Here is an 18,017-nt window from a genome sequence, read left to right on the forward strand (position 1 = left end):
ATGGCGGCTTAAAGACCATGGGAAAATGTGGGTCCCATGTCAAAATCAGTTGAGAACCACTGATACACAGCATCGCAATACCACTGGATAATGTTTGGGGATGCAGGTTGGCAAGAGGCACCACTGTTTATAATGAATTTGTCCTTCAATCTTTTTGTGTACTGTCAACAGCACAAGAGGCACTTCAGGTTGAAATTAATTCTGGTGCTCTCAAAAGTTTGGGCAGCTGTTTCACCCCCTTGAGAAAGAGGTGTAAAGAGGACAGACAAGAGGAAAGCAGGTTGTAATAGGTTTTCATTCTCCTCCTTATCTCCCAGGAGACACCACTTCGTAATTGCCCTCGTAATTGCATTTTTTTTTACACACATTGATTGGTACTCCTAGCTCTAATTTCATTACATGCTGATTTGTGAAAGACAATAAAGCAGAAATATTTTGCAGCGCAACCACAGGTCATTTGTCTTTATAACCCTTCTGCTCGAACATGCCACACTCCACTAAGGCAATAAAACTATTACGGCTGGTTTAATAATATAAAGGTTGCCGTGAAATCGGGTTTGACGTCATCGAGGAGATGCTGCAGGTGTCTAGGTCAGAGAGGTGGTTATGTGACTGTGTGATCTCGGAATGGTTTCAATAGAAAGAGGACAAGATGAAGAGAAGTTCATAGAGAGATCAGGTGGAATAAAAATGCCCTGAGCCCTGCAGCGAGAAAAAAAAAAAATCCTTGCCGGTACGGCTGCTGATAGTTATCGGGTAAGAATAGGGTAGCAGGCCAAGCAGCCGTAATAGGAATCCAGCTGCTCAGCCAAGCCGTGCATTAAGTATGATTAAAGAAGTAGCAGGACCAGAGCTTCACAAATAGAACATTCATAATCCGCCACTGTCCGTCTCAGACAGTATTACCTCTACTTCGTTCCCTTACAAACTCAAATTCCGGTCAGACCAACAGCTGCATTAAATTTGTGAGCAGACTCCATACTGTCAACTATCGAATTTCCCATACCCTCCTCTCTAATACACCTCTCTCTGTGGGAAATCTGTTTTCTGGACTGCCTGTTTTCTCCCAGAACCCCATGAGTGTGCCATCTGTGCTCGTGTTGTTGTGGGAGTGTGCGTAGGTGTGCGGGGGCTGGATAGACGGGCACAAGCTAACCTACACCAACAACAGGGCAAAGCACGTTTTCAAATCATTAACCAACATTTTCGCAAGGGAAAACAGTATCTCTGAGCCAGGACTAGACAGAATCTGAAGACTTGTTTTTAAGCTGATTTTTGTCAACATGAAATCAACCCAATTTACATCCGAACATAGCCTGATGTCATCATACTCAGATCTAGTCAGGATATGAGTCTGATACTGCTCCATTGGTCTGTGATTATGGGGCATGTTTCAACCGAACCAGGAAAGAAAATGCCTCTGCACTCAATTGGATAGACCTACAACCAATCAGAGCAACGGAGTAAGTGAATCAACTGCACGCACACTGGAAGAAGTAGAAGAAGAAGATGAGTGTAAACCATAGACATAATAGAGAGTAGACGCCCTATTGGCCACTGGGCGCAAGAAATGCGGCCGCCATCTTCACACTAAAAAAAAATGGTTCTTCAGCGGTTCTTCAGGGGTTCTTTGCGGTGGTTAAGGTGCTATATGGCACCTCTTATGGTTCTACATAGCACCATTTGACAAAGGTAGGTGCTATATGGCACTTAAAGTGGTTCCCCTATGATTACAAGCCAATGAACCACTTTTAGTGCTATTTAGCACCATTTTTGTTTAGAGTGTTGGACTTAGCTTCAGTTCGGTATTCAGTTCGGTATGATTAATTAAATGCGCTGACAGCTCATTGCACCTGCCAAACAGATTACACTGAGTGGAGCGGGTGACCGGTCCAAGATGGCGGCCCCACGGCTCGTCAACGCCAGTAGGCAATAGCGATCGATGCAACGTCTACTCTCTTTTATGTCTATGGTGTAAACGATTTTTGCCGGTGTTGTAAAAAGAATTTAAGGATACACAGAGTACTTACCAACAAGTTCATGATTTTTGAGAGAAACAGTAAAGGTGAATGCATATACAAACAAGTTCTCCGTTTAGGATTAGAACTCGACAATACAGCAAACAAATCTTATCGCAACCCAATCGCTCTTTGGTGACGTGGAGGATTACGTTACTGTTGATCATCTGTCCATCATCGTATAAAGCCCGCCCTGACAATTTGATTGGTCCGAACAGCTCTGCTTCTGGTTATATTTGTCATCGTAATATTTCATAGTTAAAGGGAATTGTCAATTTACCCTCATGCCGTTCCAAACACCTACGATTTTTGTTCATCTTCGAAACACAAATTAAGATATTTTAAATGAAATCCGAGAGATTTCTGTCCCTCAATTGACAGTCGAAGTAACTACCATTTTGATGCTTCAAAAAATTCATACAAAGATTTTATAACTAATCCATATAAATTGAGCAGTTTAGTCAAAATTTTCTGAAGACACACGATCGCTTTATATGATGAACAGATTTAATTTAAGCTTTTACTCACACACAAATTTGCCTGCTTGATATGACATCACCAAGCACCATGTTTCACGCAGAAATGTGTACAATACATGAGTAAATGATATCACACCGATGTCTCACTCATTTCATGTTCGTACAATTTGTTTAAGGGAGTTGAGGGTACTTTTTTTTTTGATAACTATTACATAGGTATGCTAGATTAACTAATATGGGTGTAACATTCCTGTTTCGCATGAACATACGATGTCCTTCTTGTAAAAATGATACTAACTGGGTAATAACTAGGTACTAACCCATGTACAGGTAGTTGCCTTACATTACTCAGTACTTTCATGGGGGGGGGGGTTACTTTTTTAAAGAGTTTCAGTACCCTGTTCATGTTAAATTCTGGTTAATATACTGCTCGATGTGTTGGACATGAGAAAGCATAAAGTTTCTCTTACTTTGAGACATGTAACATTCCTTAAAATGAAGTTGTATCCCATCAGTTTAAGTATCTGCAGGAAAAATCTGGAGCTCTGAAACAAATGACCGGCCTTTGTGAGAGCTCTCAGTGTTTCAGTGTGATTGAGTTGTTCTCTCTGCCTGAGGATTTGAAGCAGTCACAGTTCAGCAGAAAGAGAGTCTTTCCTCTCACACAAGCCCTGAGATAAATGAGAGACCTGTTGGAGAGCAAATTAGAAAAAGAGAAAAAAGACAGTCTGGACTATAGTGCAGCCACAGGCAGAGATAAGGAGAGAAGAATTCGAAGAGACAGAGAATAAGATAATGTCTAAAAACAACACAACAACTAATTTGCCTTTGCAGAGAAATACAAATTCATAGAGGCCAATCTCTGGGGCATCTCATCAGACGAGCACAAACACTGAATTCATACCGTATTCCTTTTGCATTTCTGCTGTATAATGCAGGCGTAGCGAATACAGCTGTCCCCCAAGCCGTCACATAAATCTTTATTATGTATATGGACTCAAAGCGTCAATTCACCACACATCCCATACATAATACATCAAAATATACATTAAAAGACAAGTGCCTGCAAGTTTATAAGCTCTGCTGGAATTTGTAAGTATATAACGTCTATATTACCAAGACGCTACAAGATTATGCTTACATGGCAAATATCTGACACTTGAATCCCAGAGTGAAGAGTGTTTCCCACCATTATTCCTCCAATGTGTCATTTTTCCAAGCTGAACAAACAAAACACAGCTGAAGGGGGAGGAAAGGTAATAAGTGACGACTCCTCGCCCAGAAATGCCTCATGCGCACAAATTCATTAATATGGAAATTGGGGCAAGGCCACGATCACGACGCCTTACTGATCTTGTTATTAAATTAATTTCTTCCAAACAAGCTGCCGCCGCTGCTGAACTAGTCAATGGAGATTCCTCTTGTCTGTGAATTTCAATGAGCCCTATCAATTTTGCATTCATCACAGATAGCCAGTGTCAACGGGAGAACCGGGAGAACGGCACTGCGTCTCCAGCCTGTCACCATATCCCAACACACACACACACACACACTGCAGTCATCACTCCAGCGCTCACATGTCCTTCGTCATCGCGGCGTGCCGACGACGGGCCACGCAAGACCCCCGCGGGCCCTGTTCCCGATCTCTCCGAGTCAGCTAAAGATTCCACTCACGTATAATCAGTCTCACACACTCTCAGGCAGTTAGTTATTTTCCTGACTTCACTGAGGAGGGATGCTGCAGTTCTGTCTCTGAGAGCCCATTTCCAAAGCTCTTTACCACCAATAAGGTGATAAAAGGGTGTCAGAAGCGTGCTGATGAAGATCAAATACCATTTGGAGCAGTGGTTCTCAAACTTTTTTGGGCCAGCACCCCCTATCCATTATCCAGGTCCCCATTAACCTGCTGTGTGCTAGCGGCATTCTGAAAAGTTTCGATTTTTTCAACCGACCGCGTCGCTTCTATTATGAGCGCGCTTACCGCACGCCTATTTGAAATAACGAATTTGCACGCCCATAAAACGCGATATGTGAACGGGCCCTGACTGGTTCGAGTCGGCACTCGGCACCACTGCGGAGTAGCACAGTACCTGCACAGTCAAGATGCCTGCACTTTTGTTTATTTACCGCTAGAGCGCCAAAAGTTACGGACTGCAGCTTTCATATACTGTATAATTAATATAAAGCATGTCACTAAAAGCCAAATAACAGATTTTATTTGACTGAACAGTGGGAATATTATTATCATAGTTTCCCAGAGAGCAAAAAAGTCATCAGAAGTAGAAATTAGCCTATATATATATATCAGTGTTAACGAAATGCGACGGTTACAAATTTGACATTGAAAATTTAATTATGTGGCTTATCGCAAATAGCAGCCAATCAGCGAGGAGCAGCCAAAAAATGCAATGGTTACAAATTTGACATTCAACATTTAATTAACAGCAGCTGTACCACGAACAGCCAGTCAGCAAACAAGAATTATTCTTATCAATTATTTTCAACGGAGAACATTAAAGGGGAACGTCTCGGTTACATATGGTAACCCTCGTTCCCTGAGGGAGGGAACGGAGACGTACGTCGTGGTGAACGACGAATAGGAATCTCGCTAGAGAGGCCAATCTACTTCGAGTGAAACTAAAACAAGCCAATACACATTGGCGTGCAATCATTTGTATCAGCTGCGCAGCCTCGCAGCGCGGGTATTTAACGAGCAGCTGATGCGATTGCACTTCAGTTTTTTGCTGAGGAGCCAAGCCTGAAAAAGCTGGACGCCCCTGCGGGTAGCAGCAGATGTGGCGACGGGACGTACGTCTCCGTTCCCTCCCTCAGGGAACGAGGGTTACCATATGTAACCGAGACGTTCCCTATCGTCCGGTCACTACGACGTACGTCGTGGTGAACGACGAATAGGAATCCCTAGTAAAGCGCCACAGCTGCTGCACCCCATCCAGCGCCCTGTGTAAGCCTCCACACCTTCTTGCCTGGAAGGACGATAGGAGAGGGCTTACACCGAGAGTATCCGTCACTGTTGTTCCGTTATAACCCATACAGTGAGATTATTGGATAACACTGGGAAAGCGTGCCCGATCTGAGGGAGGGGAACGCTGCGGGAGCCACATTCTTAAAGAGAGTTATGTGGGAATAGACATATGGACTAACCCGAGGGTTGTACTGCATATGAGTAATGGGTGACTTAGCCCAAGGGAAAGACACGGGCTTCCATTAGGAGCAGCCGTGGAGAATATACACATATGGGATCCCCGTAGGGTCACACATATGGGACCCAGCCTAGACCCGGTTCTCAAGGATTCAGCGGACAAGGCCTGGCACCGGACACTCCGCCATGTCCGGGCCGAGGGTGTTTGGAGGACTCAACAGGTTTTGACTCTGGAGTAATAAGGTGCACAGTAGGATGCAGCAAGCCGACAGAGCCGGTACTCACAGTGCTTCTACCCGTTTAGGGTGAGAACACGGGAGGACACGGGCTCTACACGTAGGCTATAGAATCTAGCGAACGTGTTAGGTGTCGCCCAGCCCGCAGCTCTACAGATATCTGTTAGCGAGGAGCCACGTGCCAGCGCCCAGGAGGATGCAACGCCTCTCGTGGAGTTTGCATGCAACCTGAGCGGGCAGGGCACGCCTTGAGCTTGGTAAGCCAAGGCGATGGCATCCACTATCCAGTGGGCCATCCTCTGCTTGGAGACAGCCTTTCCCTTCTGCTGGCCTCCGTAACAGACAAAGAGCTGGTCTGAGGTCCTGATGCTTTGAGTTCTGTCCACGTACATACGCAGAGCGCGAACGGGACAGAGCAAAGCCAGGGCTGGGTCTGCCTCCTCCAGGGGCAGCGCTTGCAGGTTCACTACCTGATCTCTAAAGGGAGTGGTAGGAACCTTGGGCACATAGCCAGGCCGGGGTCTCAGTACAACATGGTTGTCACCCGGCCCGAACTCTAGGCACGATTCGTCGACCGAAAATGCTTGCAGGTCCCCTACCCTCTTGAAGCCAGTGCAATCAGCAGCAAAGTCTTCAAGGAGAGAAGCTTTAAGTCTGCTGACTGCAAAGGCTCAAAGGGAGCATCCTGAAGTGCTCGGAGCACCAGGGAAAGGTCCCAAGAGGGTATGGAGGGGGGACGAGGAGGATTTAATCGTCTCGCCCCCCTAAGGAACCTGACGACCAGGTCGTGCTTCCCAACTGTTTTGCCATCTATGTGGTCATGATATGCTGAAATAGCAGCAGCATGTACTTTAAGGGTGGAGGGAGACAGCCTTCGCTCCAACCCTTGCTGCAAGAAGGAAAGCACTGACCCTATCGAACATCTTCGGGGGTCCTCTCTACGGGAGGAACACCACTCGACGAACAGGTTCCACTTCAAGGCGTACGCACGTCTCGCAGACGGCGCTCGCGCAGAAGTGATGGTGTTAAGTACCTCTGGGGGTAAGTCACCTAGAACCTCCGCGTCCCGTCTAGGGACCAGACATGGAGTTTCCAGAGGTCTGGACGCGGGTGCCATAGGGTGCCCCGTCTCTGAGTCAGAAGATCCTTCCTCAGAGGAATGGGCCAGGGAGGGACTGTCACGAGGAGCATGAGTTCTGGGAACCAAGTCCGGGTGGGCCAATAGGGAGCCACCAGAAGGACCTGCTCCTCGTCCTCCCTGACTTTGCACAGGGTCTGTGCAAGTAGGCTCACTGGGGGAAATGCATATTTGCAGAGGCCCCGGGGCCAGCTGTGAGCCAGTGCGTCCGTGCCGAGTGTTCCCTCGGTCAGGGAGTAAAACAGCTGGCAGTGGGAGGTCTCTGAGGAGGCAAACAGGTCTACCTGAGCCTCCCCGAACTCTCTCCAGATCAGCTGAACCACCTGGGGGTGGAGTCGCCATTCTCCCGGGAGCACAGCTCGTGATAGCTCGTCGGCCACACGGTTGAGCACACCGGGGACATACATGGCTCGAAGCGACCTCAGACGCTTCTGACTCCAAAGGAGGAGATGGCGGGCGAGTTGCGACATGCGACGGGAGCGTAGACCACCTTGACGGTTGATGTACGCAACGGTCGCAGTGTTGTCCGTACGGACCAGCACGTCTCTGCCCTGTAGTGGCCTTTTTAGGCGGCTCAGAGCGAGACGAACTGCTAGCAACTCGAGGCAGTTGATGTGCCAGTGCAGTTGGGGGCCCGTCCACACCCCTGACACTGCATGCCCGTTGTACGTGGCACCCCAGCCGGTGGCAGAGGCATCTGTGAATACCACAGCATGCCTGGACACCTGTTCCAAGGGGACTCCTGCCCGAAGGAACGAGGGGTCTGACCACAGGCTGAAGGTCTGGCGGCACGCCGGTGTGATTGCCACCCGGTGAGTGCCGTGATGCCACGCCCATCTCGGGACTCGGCCGTGAAGCCAGTGCTGAAGCGGTCTCATATGGAGCAGCCCGAGCGGAGTTACCGCTGCTGCCGCTGCCATATGCCCCAGGAGCCTCTGAAAACATTTCAGTGGGACCGCCGTCCTGCCTTTGAACGAGTTCAAGCAGTTCAGCACCGACTGAGCGCGTTGCTCTGTGAGGCGCGCTGTCTGTGCGACCGAATCCAACTCCATACCGAGATAAGAGATCCTCTGCACGGGGGCGAGTTTGCTCTTCTCCCAGTTGACCTGAAGGCCCAGCTGGCTGAGGTGCCTGAGCACGAGGTCCCTGTGTTCGCATAACTGATCTCGAGAGTGTGCCAGTATGAGCCAGTCGTCGAGATAGTTGAGAATGCGAACGCCCTGTTCTCTCATGGGAACAAGGGCCCCCTCCGTGACTTTCGTGAAGACACGGGGGGACAGGGCCAGCCCGAAGGGCAGGACCTTGTACTGATATGCTCGACCCTCGAATGCAAAGCGCAGAAACGGCCTGTGTCAAGGAAGAATCGAGACATGAAAGTACGCGTCCTTCAGGTCGATCGCTGCGAACCAATCTTGGGGACGGATGCATTCGAAAATGCGTTTCTGCGTAAGCATTTTGAACGGTAGCTTGTGAAGGCTCCGATTCAAAACTCGCAGGTCCAAGATCGGTCGTAACCCACCTCCTTTCTTGGGTACAATGAAGTAGGGACTGTAGTGCCCTGACCTCATATCGGCTGGAGGGACCGGCTCTATCGCATCCTTTGCCAGTAGGACTGCGATCTCCGCGCGCAAGACATGGGCATCGGCTGCTCTCACTGTAGTGGAGTGGATGGCCCGAAACTTGGGGGGACGCCGGGCGAACTGAATCGCATAGCCGAGCCTGATGGTCCGAATGAGCCAGCGAGACGGACTGGGGAGCGCTAACCAGGCTCGCAGAGACCGTACAAGCAGGACCAAAGGGACCGTAGGCGTACCCGGAGTGGGGCAGCGAGGTGGAACACAGGGGCTCGACTCGGGAGGCTCTCTCTGGGAGGCAGCCCGTAGCGGAGTCTGAGTGTGCTGTGCAACACTTACCTGATTCCACGAGGCCGGAGGTGCAGGAGGCGGCTTGGTTGCGTCCTCGAACTGCACACTGCTGCCTGCTGGCGATAGAAGAGGCGGATGAGAGTGGTGAGGATTCTCTCCCCCCACTGCTCTCCGGGCCCTCTTCGGACCCAGAGATGTAAGAAACTGCTCTTTTATTGAAAATTTGGGTACCGCTGGTTTTGAGGCCAGCGGCGGAACAAAAACAAAAGGAAAACAAGGATTTTCCACCCGGCCCTCTTCCGGGGGATGGAGCGATGCGGTCATCGTCTCCTGGAGTGCAGTCCCTGCCATCTCTGGGTCGCCCGTCCTAGGGCCGCTTGCTCCTGGCTTTGCCGCCCTTCTTAGCGGGGTCCTGGACGGGCGGGGCGGCCCGCCTGCGACTGGCTCCACGGCGCCGTTTAGATGGAGGCTGCTGCGGCGGCGCGGGAGCAGGGGCAGACGCAGGAGGCCGCCCTCGGCGACGAGCAGACTGAGGAGCCGCAGACGGAGGGGTGGGAGCAGCAGACGGAGGGGTGGGAGCAGCAGCTGGCCGCCGCGGCAGGATGTGACGGATGGCCTCAGTCTGCTTTTGTACAGCCGAGAACTGCTGGGCGAAGTTCTCGACCGCGTCGCCGAAGAGGCCAGTCTGGGACACGGGGGCGTTAAGGAACCGGAGCTTGTCGGTCTCCCGCATGTCCGCCAGACACAGCCAGAGATGGCGTTCCTGGACCACCATGGTGGACATCGCACGACCCACCGACCGCGCGGTCACCTTCGTCGCACGAAGCGCGAGGTCCGTCGCGATACGAAGTTCCTGAAGAACTTGGGGATCATGACCACCCTCGTGCAGGTTCTTCAGTGCCTTGGCCTGATGAACCTGCAGCAACGCCATGGCGTGCATGGCAGAGGCAGCTTCCCCACAGGCCTTGTAAGCCTTGCCGGTTAGATCCGACGAGTACTTACAGGCCCGTGAAGGGAGACACGGTTCTCCGCGCCAAGTGGAGTTAGGGCACAGTTGCATAGCAACGGCCCGTTCCACTGGCGGGATGCGCGTGTATCCCTTAGCTGCCCCGCCATCAAGGGTGGTGAGGGAGGAGGAGCCACCGTAACGGTTTCTGGCAGTGAAAGGTGCCATCCACGCCCCCGTAAGCTCCTCATGCACTTCCGGGAAGAAAGGCACTGGGGTGGGTTGCTGAGAACCAGCGCGCGCCACCCCGAGATACCAATCGTCCAACCTCGAGGGTTCGGGACACGGTGGAGGATTCCACACGAGCCCGACCCCGTTGGCGACCCGGGAAAGCATCGCCATCATCTCCGGGTCCGTCTCAGGCATCGTTGACACACCCGAAGGAGGTAACGGCGCTGAGTCGTCATCCGCAGAGACATCTGACCCACCCTCCGATGCCGCGATCGACATCTGATCCTCACAGGGAGCCCCAAAGGAGACAACCGGTACACACCGCGAGGATGGTCCAGCTTTCTCCAATGGGGGCTCAACTGGCTGCGGAGCATGAGAGGGGTGAGGGCTCCTAGGGGGTTGGTTCCCCGAAGGAGACGCGCTCACCGTGATCCTCAGGTCACCCACGTCACTGCCCGAAGCAACCCTCTGAGGAGGATTGGATCGAGGCAGCGGCACGGGGACTCCGCCCCTTTGCAGGAACGTGAGTCTCGACCGCAGCTCCGCGATGGTCATCTTCCCACAATGGGTACATGACTCATCCACAAACGCTGCCTCAGCGTGTTTAATGCCCAGACACACGAGGCAGCGTTTGTGACCATCCTGTGAGCCCAGGTAACGACCGCATCCAGAAACACACAGATAGAAAGTCATTTTTTCTCACTTGAAAAAGACGCTCTCTATCTGTGTAAGCTCTTTTAGGGACTGCTCTCACTGGTGCTGAAACACACAGGGGGAACAGACACTGCGAACACAAACGGGAATGTGCACCCGTCTGTGCGCTCTCTCTCTTCTCGCTGTCTTACCAGCTGTAATAACAGCCTTTGAGCGCTCGCGGCGCACCTTACCAGCTGTAAAAACAGCCTTTTTTGTTTGCTCAGTTTACCGTGACAAACCACAGAAAGACAAACACACAAAGAAGAAAAAGAAGACTGTCCCCGCTGCCGTGTTGTGACACCCGCACCGAAAGAGAGATCCAAAAGGCTCGTTTCCTTCCACTCTCAGAAGACGCATCGAGGTGCTTGGCTCCGAAGCAAAAAGCTGAAGTGCAATCGCATCAGCTGCTCGTTAAATACCCGCGCTGCGAGGCTGCGCAGCTGATACAAATGATTGCACGCCAATGTGTATTGGCTTGTTTTAGTTTCACTCGAAGTAGATTGGCCTCTCTAGCGAGATTCCTATTCGTCGTTCACCACGACGTACGTCGTAGTGACCGGACGATAGGGAACTTGGCAATTATTTCAACTTAATAAATCCTTTTAGAAATCATTTGGATGGTTAAATACTGGTGAGAATGGTGACTTTCCCCGCACCCCCCAGAGTTCCCCGGCGGAAAACCAACCTTGCAACTTGGGGACTTTATGGAGCCTTCGCGTGCTATGGAAAAGATGATATTTTCCACTTGTGAACTGGTATTTACCAGTGTGTTGTGTTCAAGTGCTTTTGTTGTCGTAATGTAGGGAAAAGATGGACTCACAGCTGGCGTACACTACAGACAAAATACATTCACGTGAGTAAATTGCCTGACCGCTCATTACTAGGAGGCTAGGAGTGTTAACGCATGATATTACAATTGTTAATGACACAACATTGTATAGGCTACAAAAACTATCCACTAACAGTAGCAAAAAACGTTTAGTTGTGTACAATGCTTACCATTCACGACTCTTGCGTTGCTCTCCGCCATTTTGAAAAGGTCAAAGCTTATCTCATCTCGACCACTCGTGCATCAAAATATTCTACGAGCTGCCCAGTGGAAAATACCACATGAGGGGGTGTTCATGTACATTTTCCACGTCGGCTTTTGGTATTTACCATAATTACCATAGCACGTGAAGGCTCCATAACGTCCCGGTAAGTTGGAAATAGGAAGTCTCGTGAGAAGCGAGAATGAGCGAGAAACACAAACTGCTTTACGGCAACTCGTAAAAATGCGTAAAAACTCGTAATCTGTAGCTCGTTGAGAAAACACGCGACGACAAAAGGGAAAATCAGCGAAGAAATGGCTAGAGTTGCCATGTTCCCCTTTAACAGGGAAAAAGCAGAATAATTTATTTTAACTTTCGAATTCGCATCTTTCAAAATTGATTTGAAAATTAGTGTGAGCCCTGTGCTTGATGTTTTTCTGCTAATAATACTGCGGGTTGCAGAGACGTAGTTTCAGCCAAGTCCAAGCGATTGCAGTAGCCTACTTAGATTGCATGTGGATGTGACAAGAATGAACAATTTTTTTTTATTATTCATTATTTTTAACTGTCTTGAAACTATCTAAGCAGCGTTTCCCGCTCAGATGTGACGGCGGAATTAATACATTACCAAAATGTGATTACAGAATATATTTAAATTATCCATCAAATTGTCATTTTCTTCTTACAATCTTGTGAGCCTATAATGCCAATAATGTCTGACCAGTAAATTACTTGGTGAACAAAGAAAATATTTTGCCATTATTCATTGGCATTAGTTAATGCCTAAAAATGTAAAAGTTTTACCTTATAAATATAATTTAGTTTAATTCATTTAAAAAATCGTCGCCGGAGCGAATGGGAACATGATTTTATTGAAAATATTTGAAAATATATAAGTGGTTTTTAAGTCAATACTTTTTTAATGGCTTGTCAACTTTCCATTCCTCCGCTGCGTGTAGATTAAAAAGTTTGTCGAGACAAACTTTAAGTTGTCTTGAGAAAGCTGGACCAGATAGTTTGAAGAAGTGATGGATTCTAGCCACCACCGGATTGTTGTCACATTTTTGAGCACGTGAATGCTGATTCTTGTCAGCGCTGGATTCTAGTCAGTGCTTGAGCGCTGGTCTATGACTGGAAAAATAATAGAGTCCTTGCAAAAGAAACGATACATAACTTACATGTTGCATTAAACTGGCAGATTTTAGAATGTTGTAGGCAATTATTTTGCAAGTAATTACATGTTTAATCTTGTCTTGCCTGGATCTTTGGTGTAAACTCGTGAACACCTGAACGCCCTCCTTTCAAAAATCTTGCTTCCAACAAAAAGGAAGAAATTGTTCTCTGAACGCCCCCGTTGAGAACCACTAATTTAGAGCAACAAGTCTAGTAGTGGAACTGGACGCTGGACTCTGGCGTACTTTGTAATTAATTTCCCTGCTGAAAATTCCTGCAGGGCTGGTTAGCAGCATATGTTGGGTTATGAAAGCCTGAAGTCTCAGATGGCACACCCACAGATCGCCCAGTCTGTCACTGGCTGCCTGATGCATATTGAACAAAAAATAAATAAATATTTGCGAGAACTTTCTTGATCTGGCAGGCTTCATTATGATTGGCTTATATGCCATTTTCAGGAGTTGGAGCACACAGGCTTTCCACCTGGAAACTAATGTAACAGGTTGCTACAGTGAGGAAGGCTGTTGAGAAAGAACTAATCATGCCATGGTTTGCCAGGTTATTGGTGTCAAATCTTTTGATAAACCTAGATAAACACACTCCCTTAAAAAGTAGATTTATATTTTTAGTTATGTCTGTAAAATAAATATGCATTTGAATGGACATAAAGATCAAAGCCTAGTGTAGCTTGCAGAATCCTTCAGGGCAGTAAACATTTACATTTATGAATTGTTATTATTAATATTAATTGACAATGTGTACTTATAGGAAAGGGTTAGGATTGGGGTTAGGTTTAGGGTTAGTTGCATTATGCATTATTTCCTGTAATTACTTTAGTAAGTAGCCTACATGTAGCATGTGTAACAAAGGCTACAATTAGATTGCAGGTAAATGTGGCCCAAATCCGATTTGTTTGCTCATATGTGACTCAGATCTGTTTTTCTCATGACAGTGAGAACAACAGCACAAACCACATAGAATCTGATCTTTTCAATTCCGATTTGTTCCACTTCCATATGTGGTCCAAAATCCGATACATGTCAGATGTTTTGCAATGCGACCTCAGTCTGAACAGTCATATTGTATTTGATGCAACTTTTACGTCATTCTAGAGCAACATTCGTCACAATTCTGCACTCATGGGAGTCACTTCAAAGATTTTACATACAAGACAGTTGTGAAAGGTAGTCAGTGGTAGGACATTGATGTGTCAGAACTTAAGTATTACAGTGACAGCTCTATATACAAGCAAAACATGAGGGCTCATATCATAAATGTTTAAAACTGCGTGACGTCTTTTTAGCGTTATTTTGTGCATGCGTGTCAGTCCAGGACCAAGATCTGTTCGCACTGGAATCTGATATTGCCCATATTTAAAACAATAATGTGAACAGCTATCGGAAATTTCTGATATTATCAGAAATATCAAAAAAATTGTATCTGAGCAATAATTCGAAATTGAGCACTAAGGCTCGCAGTGTGAACGTATCCAAAGACACTGTAAAATAAAGTGTAACAAACACCTTGGTTAGAGTAGGCTATTCTGGAAAGAAAGCAAACTTTCAACAAATTTTCTCAAAGTAATGGTTGTCAAGGGAACTGTCACGGTCACCTGTTAGTCACCGTCTTCACTACATGTCCCATAATCCTCTCCGGATCACACCTGCACTCACTCCACCATTACCTGCACCTGCCAGCGATCATCATCACTCACCATGTTCAGCTGTTGTCATATGGAGGCAAAATAGTCTAAAATATAATTTACGCCAAAAACATGATTCATACATGCGTAGACAATTTCACACGCATGAAACCCAATTCACGTACACAAAAAAAATTATTCACGTGCATGAAAAAAATATATATATTCACAAAAAGCAATTCACATGCGCAAAATAAAATTATATATTCGTAAAATACATTTCACAAATGCAAAACACAATTTGTAGATATACAACATGTGCACAAATGTACGAGTTTATCCTTGAATGTGAATGTGCAAATTGTCATTCGTGTGAATCGCCTTGGATGCGTGCTTCTTTCAAGCAGCCAAAAGCATGACAGGAACAGCATTCAAGGTGACCCGTAGCTGTAGAGTTCAGTGTTTATTATGTATTAAGCCACTTCTCTGGTTTAAAGTATTGAGCTGGATAGCAAAGTCATCAGCATTACAGCAACATCACCTCATTAGGCGAGTTGCTTAAAAAAAAAAAGAGAAAAAAAAAAGAAGCTTATTATGCCGGGTTAGGCTTAAGCACAGGCTTGATGTTTAGAAAGATTTAAGTTAGGTATAAATGAGTGGATTGTTTATTTTCAAGTAACAGTGTTCATTAAAAAGTATTGAGTGAAATGGGAAACGTGTTATTATAGCTTTGTTGACTAATAGAGATCGAGGTTTTAGTTTTTTTTTTGTCTGAGTTGGCATCAAAATTCATCTGTTTTTGTTCATAAAATAATAATCAATAGGGTCTAAGGGTCCTCTAAGGTACAAAAGCTGTCACTGGCAGCATCCTTTAGGGGTAAATAAGATATAGAGGTGTATCTTTTTAAAGGATAACACCTTTTCTTGTGAGAGTATACTGACTTTCATTGCATGGACAAAAAAAAAGAGACCTTTTCCAGAATATATTCTCTGGTGTTCTAGGGGTGAGAAAATGGGTAAGAAAATGATGATTCATTTCTTTGGAAAGACCATATTGTAAGTGTGAATTGCTTCTTTTGATTATTTAACTGTTTTTGAGGTCAACTGTAAATGGCCACTAAAACAAAGACCCAGCAGAAGTGTCTGTGAACCAGTTGCATCTATATTACATAGAGATTTCATATATAGTTAATATTCCATAATATATATTAATATATTACTATTCTAATAATATATTTGTTAATAGAATAGTACATTTTATATTTATTAATCTAAGCTACTAATGTTTGTTATGTTTCCAACCCTGACTAAATTACCCCTGGCTATAGACCAGCACTAATCAGCATAATTCAGCTTGGATTTAAACTGGACTGTTCAGCATTGTTCTTCACTGGTTCTTCAAATGTTAACATGCCTGCCTTCAATTACTGTATGGACATTGCAAGTGGCCAATGAATTTTGACAACGCAGTTGCATTATGAGATTTTTGTGTTGGGTATGTGTGACATGCCTGTTACTCTTCTTCCTTCTTTCGACTTTGGACAGTAGCTGCTGGTCTGGGACTTCTGAAGCACAGTTTGCAATCGTTAGTGCAATTACTACAAAAACAGAAGGCAACAGGGAGCAATTACACACTCAGTGTTTACTCTCCTATGCTAGAGGCCAACTTAGAGAAAGAATGGAGGAGAGGAGATGAAATCCAGCAAAAGGGCATTGAAAGAACAGAGGTGATAAGACACAGGAAGAGAATAGAGAGGGCTGGATGAAGTGAATAAAGGGAAATATTTTGCTTGTGGGCAGAACATTTTGGGAAAATCCAGTGGAGTGGATCTGATGCTAGAGGGGAAACAAGGAAATCCAATACTCAATATTCAGTCACACTAAGCAAACGGATTAAAAGCCGGTTTACACGGTACGTGGTAGCCCAGTGATCTCAGTTTATTTCAATGGGAGAAAGAGAGAGAGAGCAGACGGCACTGAAGGCGACACTGCTGCTTTTTAAGCTCATGGATACACTCCTGATCATATCCTTGGGGTTAATCCTTTTATTTAGAAAGGATGCTTTAAATTGATCAAAAGTTACAGTAAATTTATAATGTTGCAAATGATTTCTATTTCCAAAACATGACTTTTGAACTACTCAAAGAATCCTAAAAAATATATATATATTTTCCACAAAAAATTAAGCAGCTCAAGTGTTTGATACATATGGTTAATAATTTGAACAAAAAAAGGTTTCTTGAGCAGCAAATCATCATAATTAGAATGATTTCTGAAGGATCATGTGACACTGAAGACAGGAGTAATGATGCAGAAAATTCAGCTTTGACATCACAAAATAAAGATGAGATGGGATAATAACACAGCAGTCTAGTTTTTATTAACAGAACATAACATACTCAGAACATTAGAAACACAACCACCACTTAAAAACGACAGAGAACGGACAACTAAACAAAGGAAACTTATCCGGACACAAATAGACAACTGTTATTTTAAACAGTAATACTATTTTACAATATTACTGTTTTACTGTTTTTTTTTTGTTTTTTTTTATAAATGCAGCCTTGGTGAGCAAAAGAGGCTTCTTTCAAAAACATAAAAAAACATGCATTTATTTTGTTAATCAAATATACTTATTTAAAATATTTTATACAAACCCCCATCAGTCTCTTTCCTAACTCAAGCATTTTCATGCATTTTAAGCAGGGAAAATTAGTGAAAACCTTGTAAAGTTCAATAGCCTACCTTTTTTTTCTAAAATCCTTTTTTTCTCAATGTCACACTTCAAAATCAGACCACAGTAAACAACACAATACAAGCAGGTACTGTATAGCAATAATAAATATGGCTGATACTGCACTTTTTGGACTATACAGCTCAACAATGGTGGAATAAAGTAATATTATAGTGAAATATAAAACTCAGACGCCTCAGTCCGCTCGCCGCCGAGGGCGCCCTCCTGAGACTTCCGCCCGACCCCAGCAGCAGCCCTCACCCGTGCTGCGCCGTGGAAGTAATCGCAGGAAGGCGCCCCAGCCCCGCAGCCTTCCAAATGCCGCGCGATGCGGTGCTCCCGTTACTGGCAGCTCAGAGATGGGTTGAGGTTCTTTCCAGGAAGTGGTTGCAGGGCCACTCCTTCACCTGGTGGAGGGCCGGGGGAGAACCTCTTCTTCCAAAGAACTGAGATTCCCATCTCTGAGCCCTCAGAGGCCGCGGATGGCAGTGTGCGATGCTCCACCTCGCCACTTTCATCCCCCTTTGTCGTCAGACCCCTGTCAGAGCAGGCCCCCATGGAACACTCGTCCTTCCCTGGCCTCCTCTGTCAGGATACGGCATACCGGGACGCTCCACCTTCCACATCCGGGCCGGTCATTCCGCTTCGCTGCCCCATTGTGGATA

Source organism: Leuciscus leuciscus, assembly GCF_965113295.1.
Source record: "Leuciscus leuciscus genome assembly, chromosome: 1".
NCBI classification, from domain to species: Eukaryota; Metazoa; Chordata; class Actinopteri; order Cypriniformes; family Leuciscidae; genus Leuciscus; species Leuciscus leuciscus.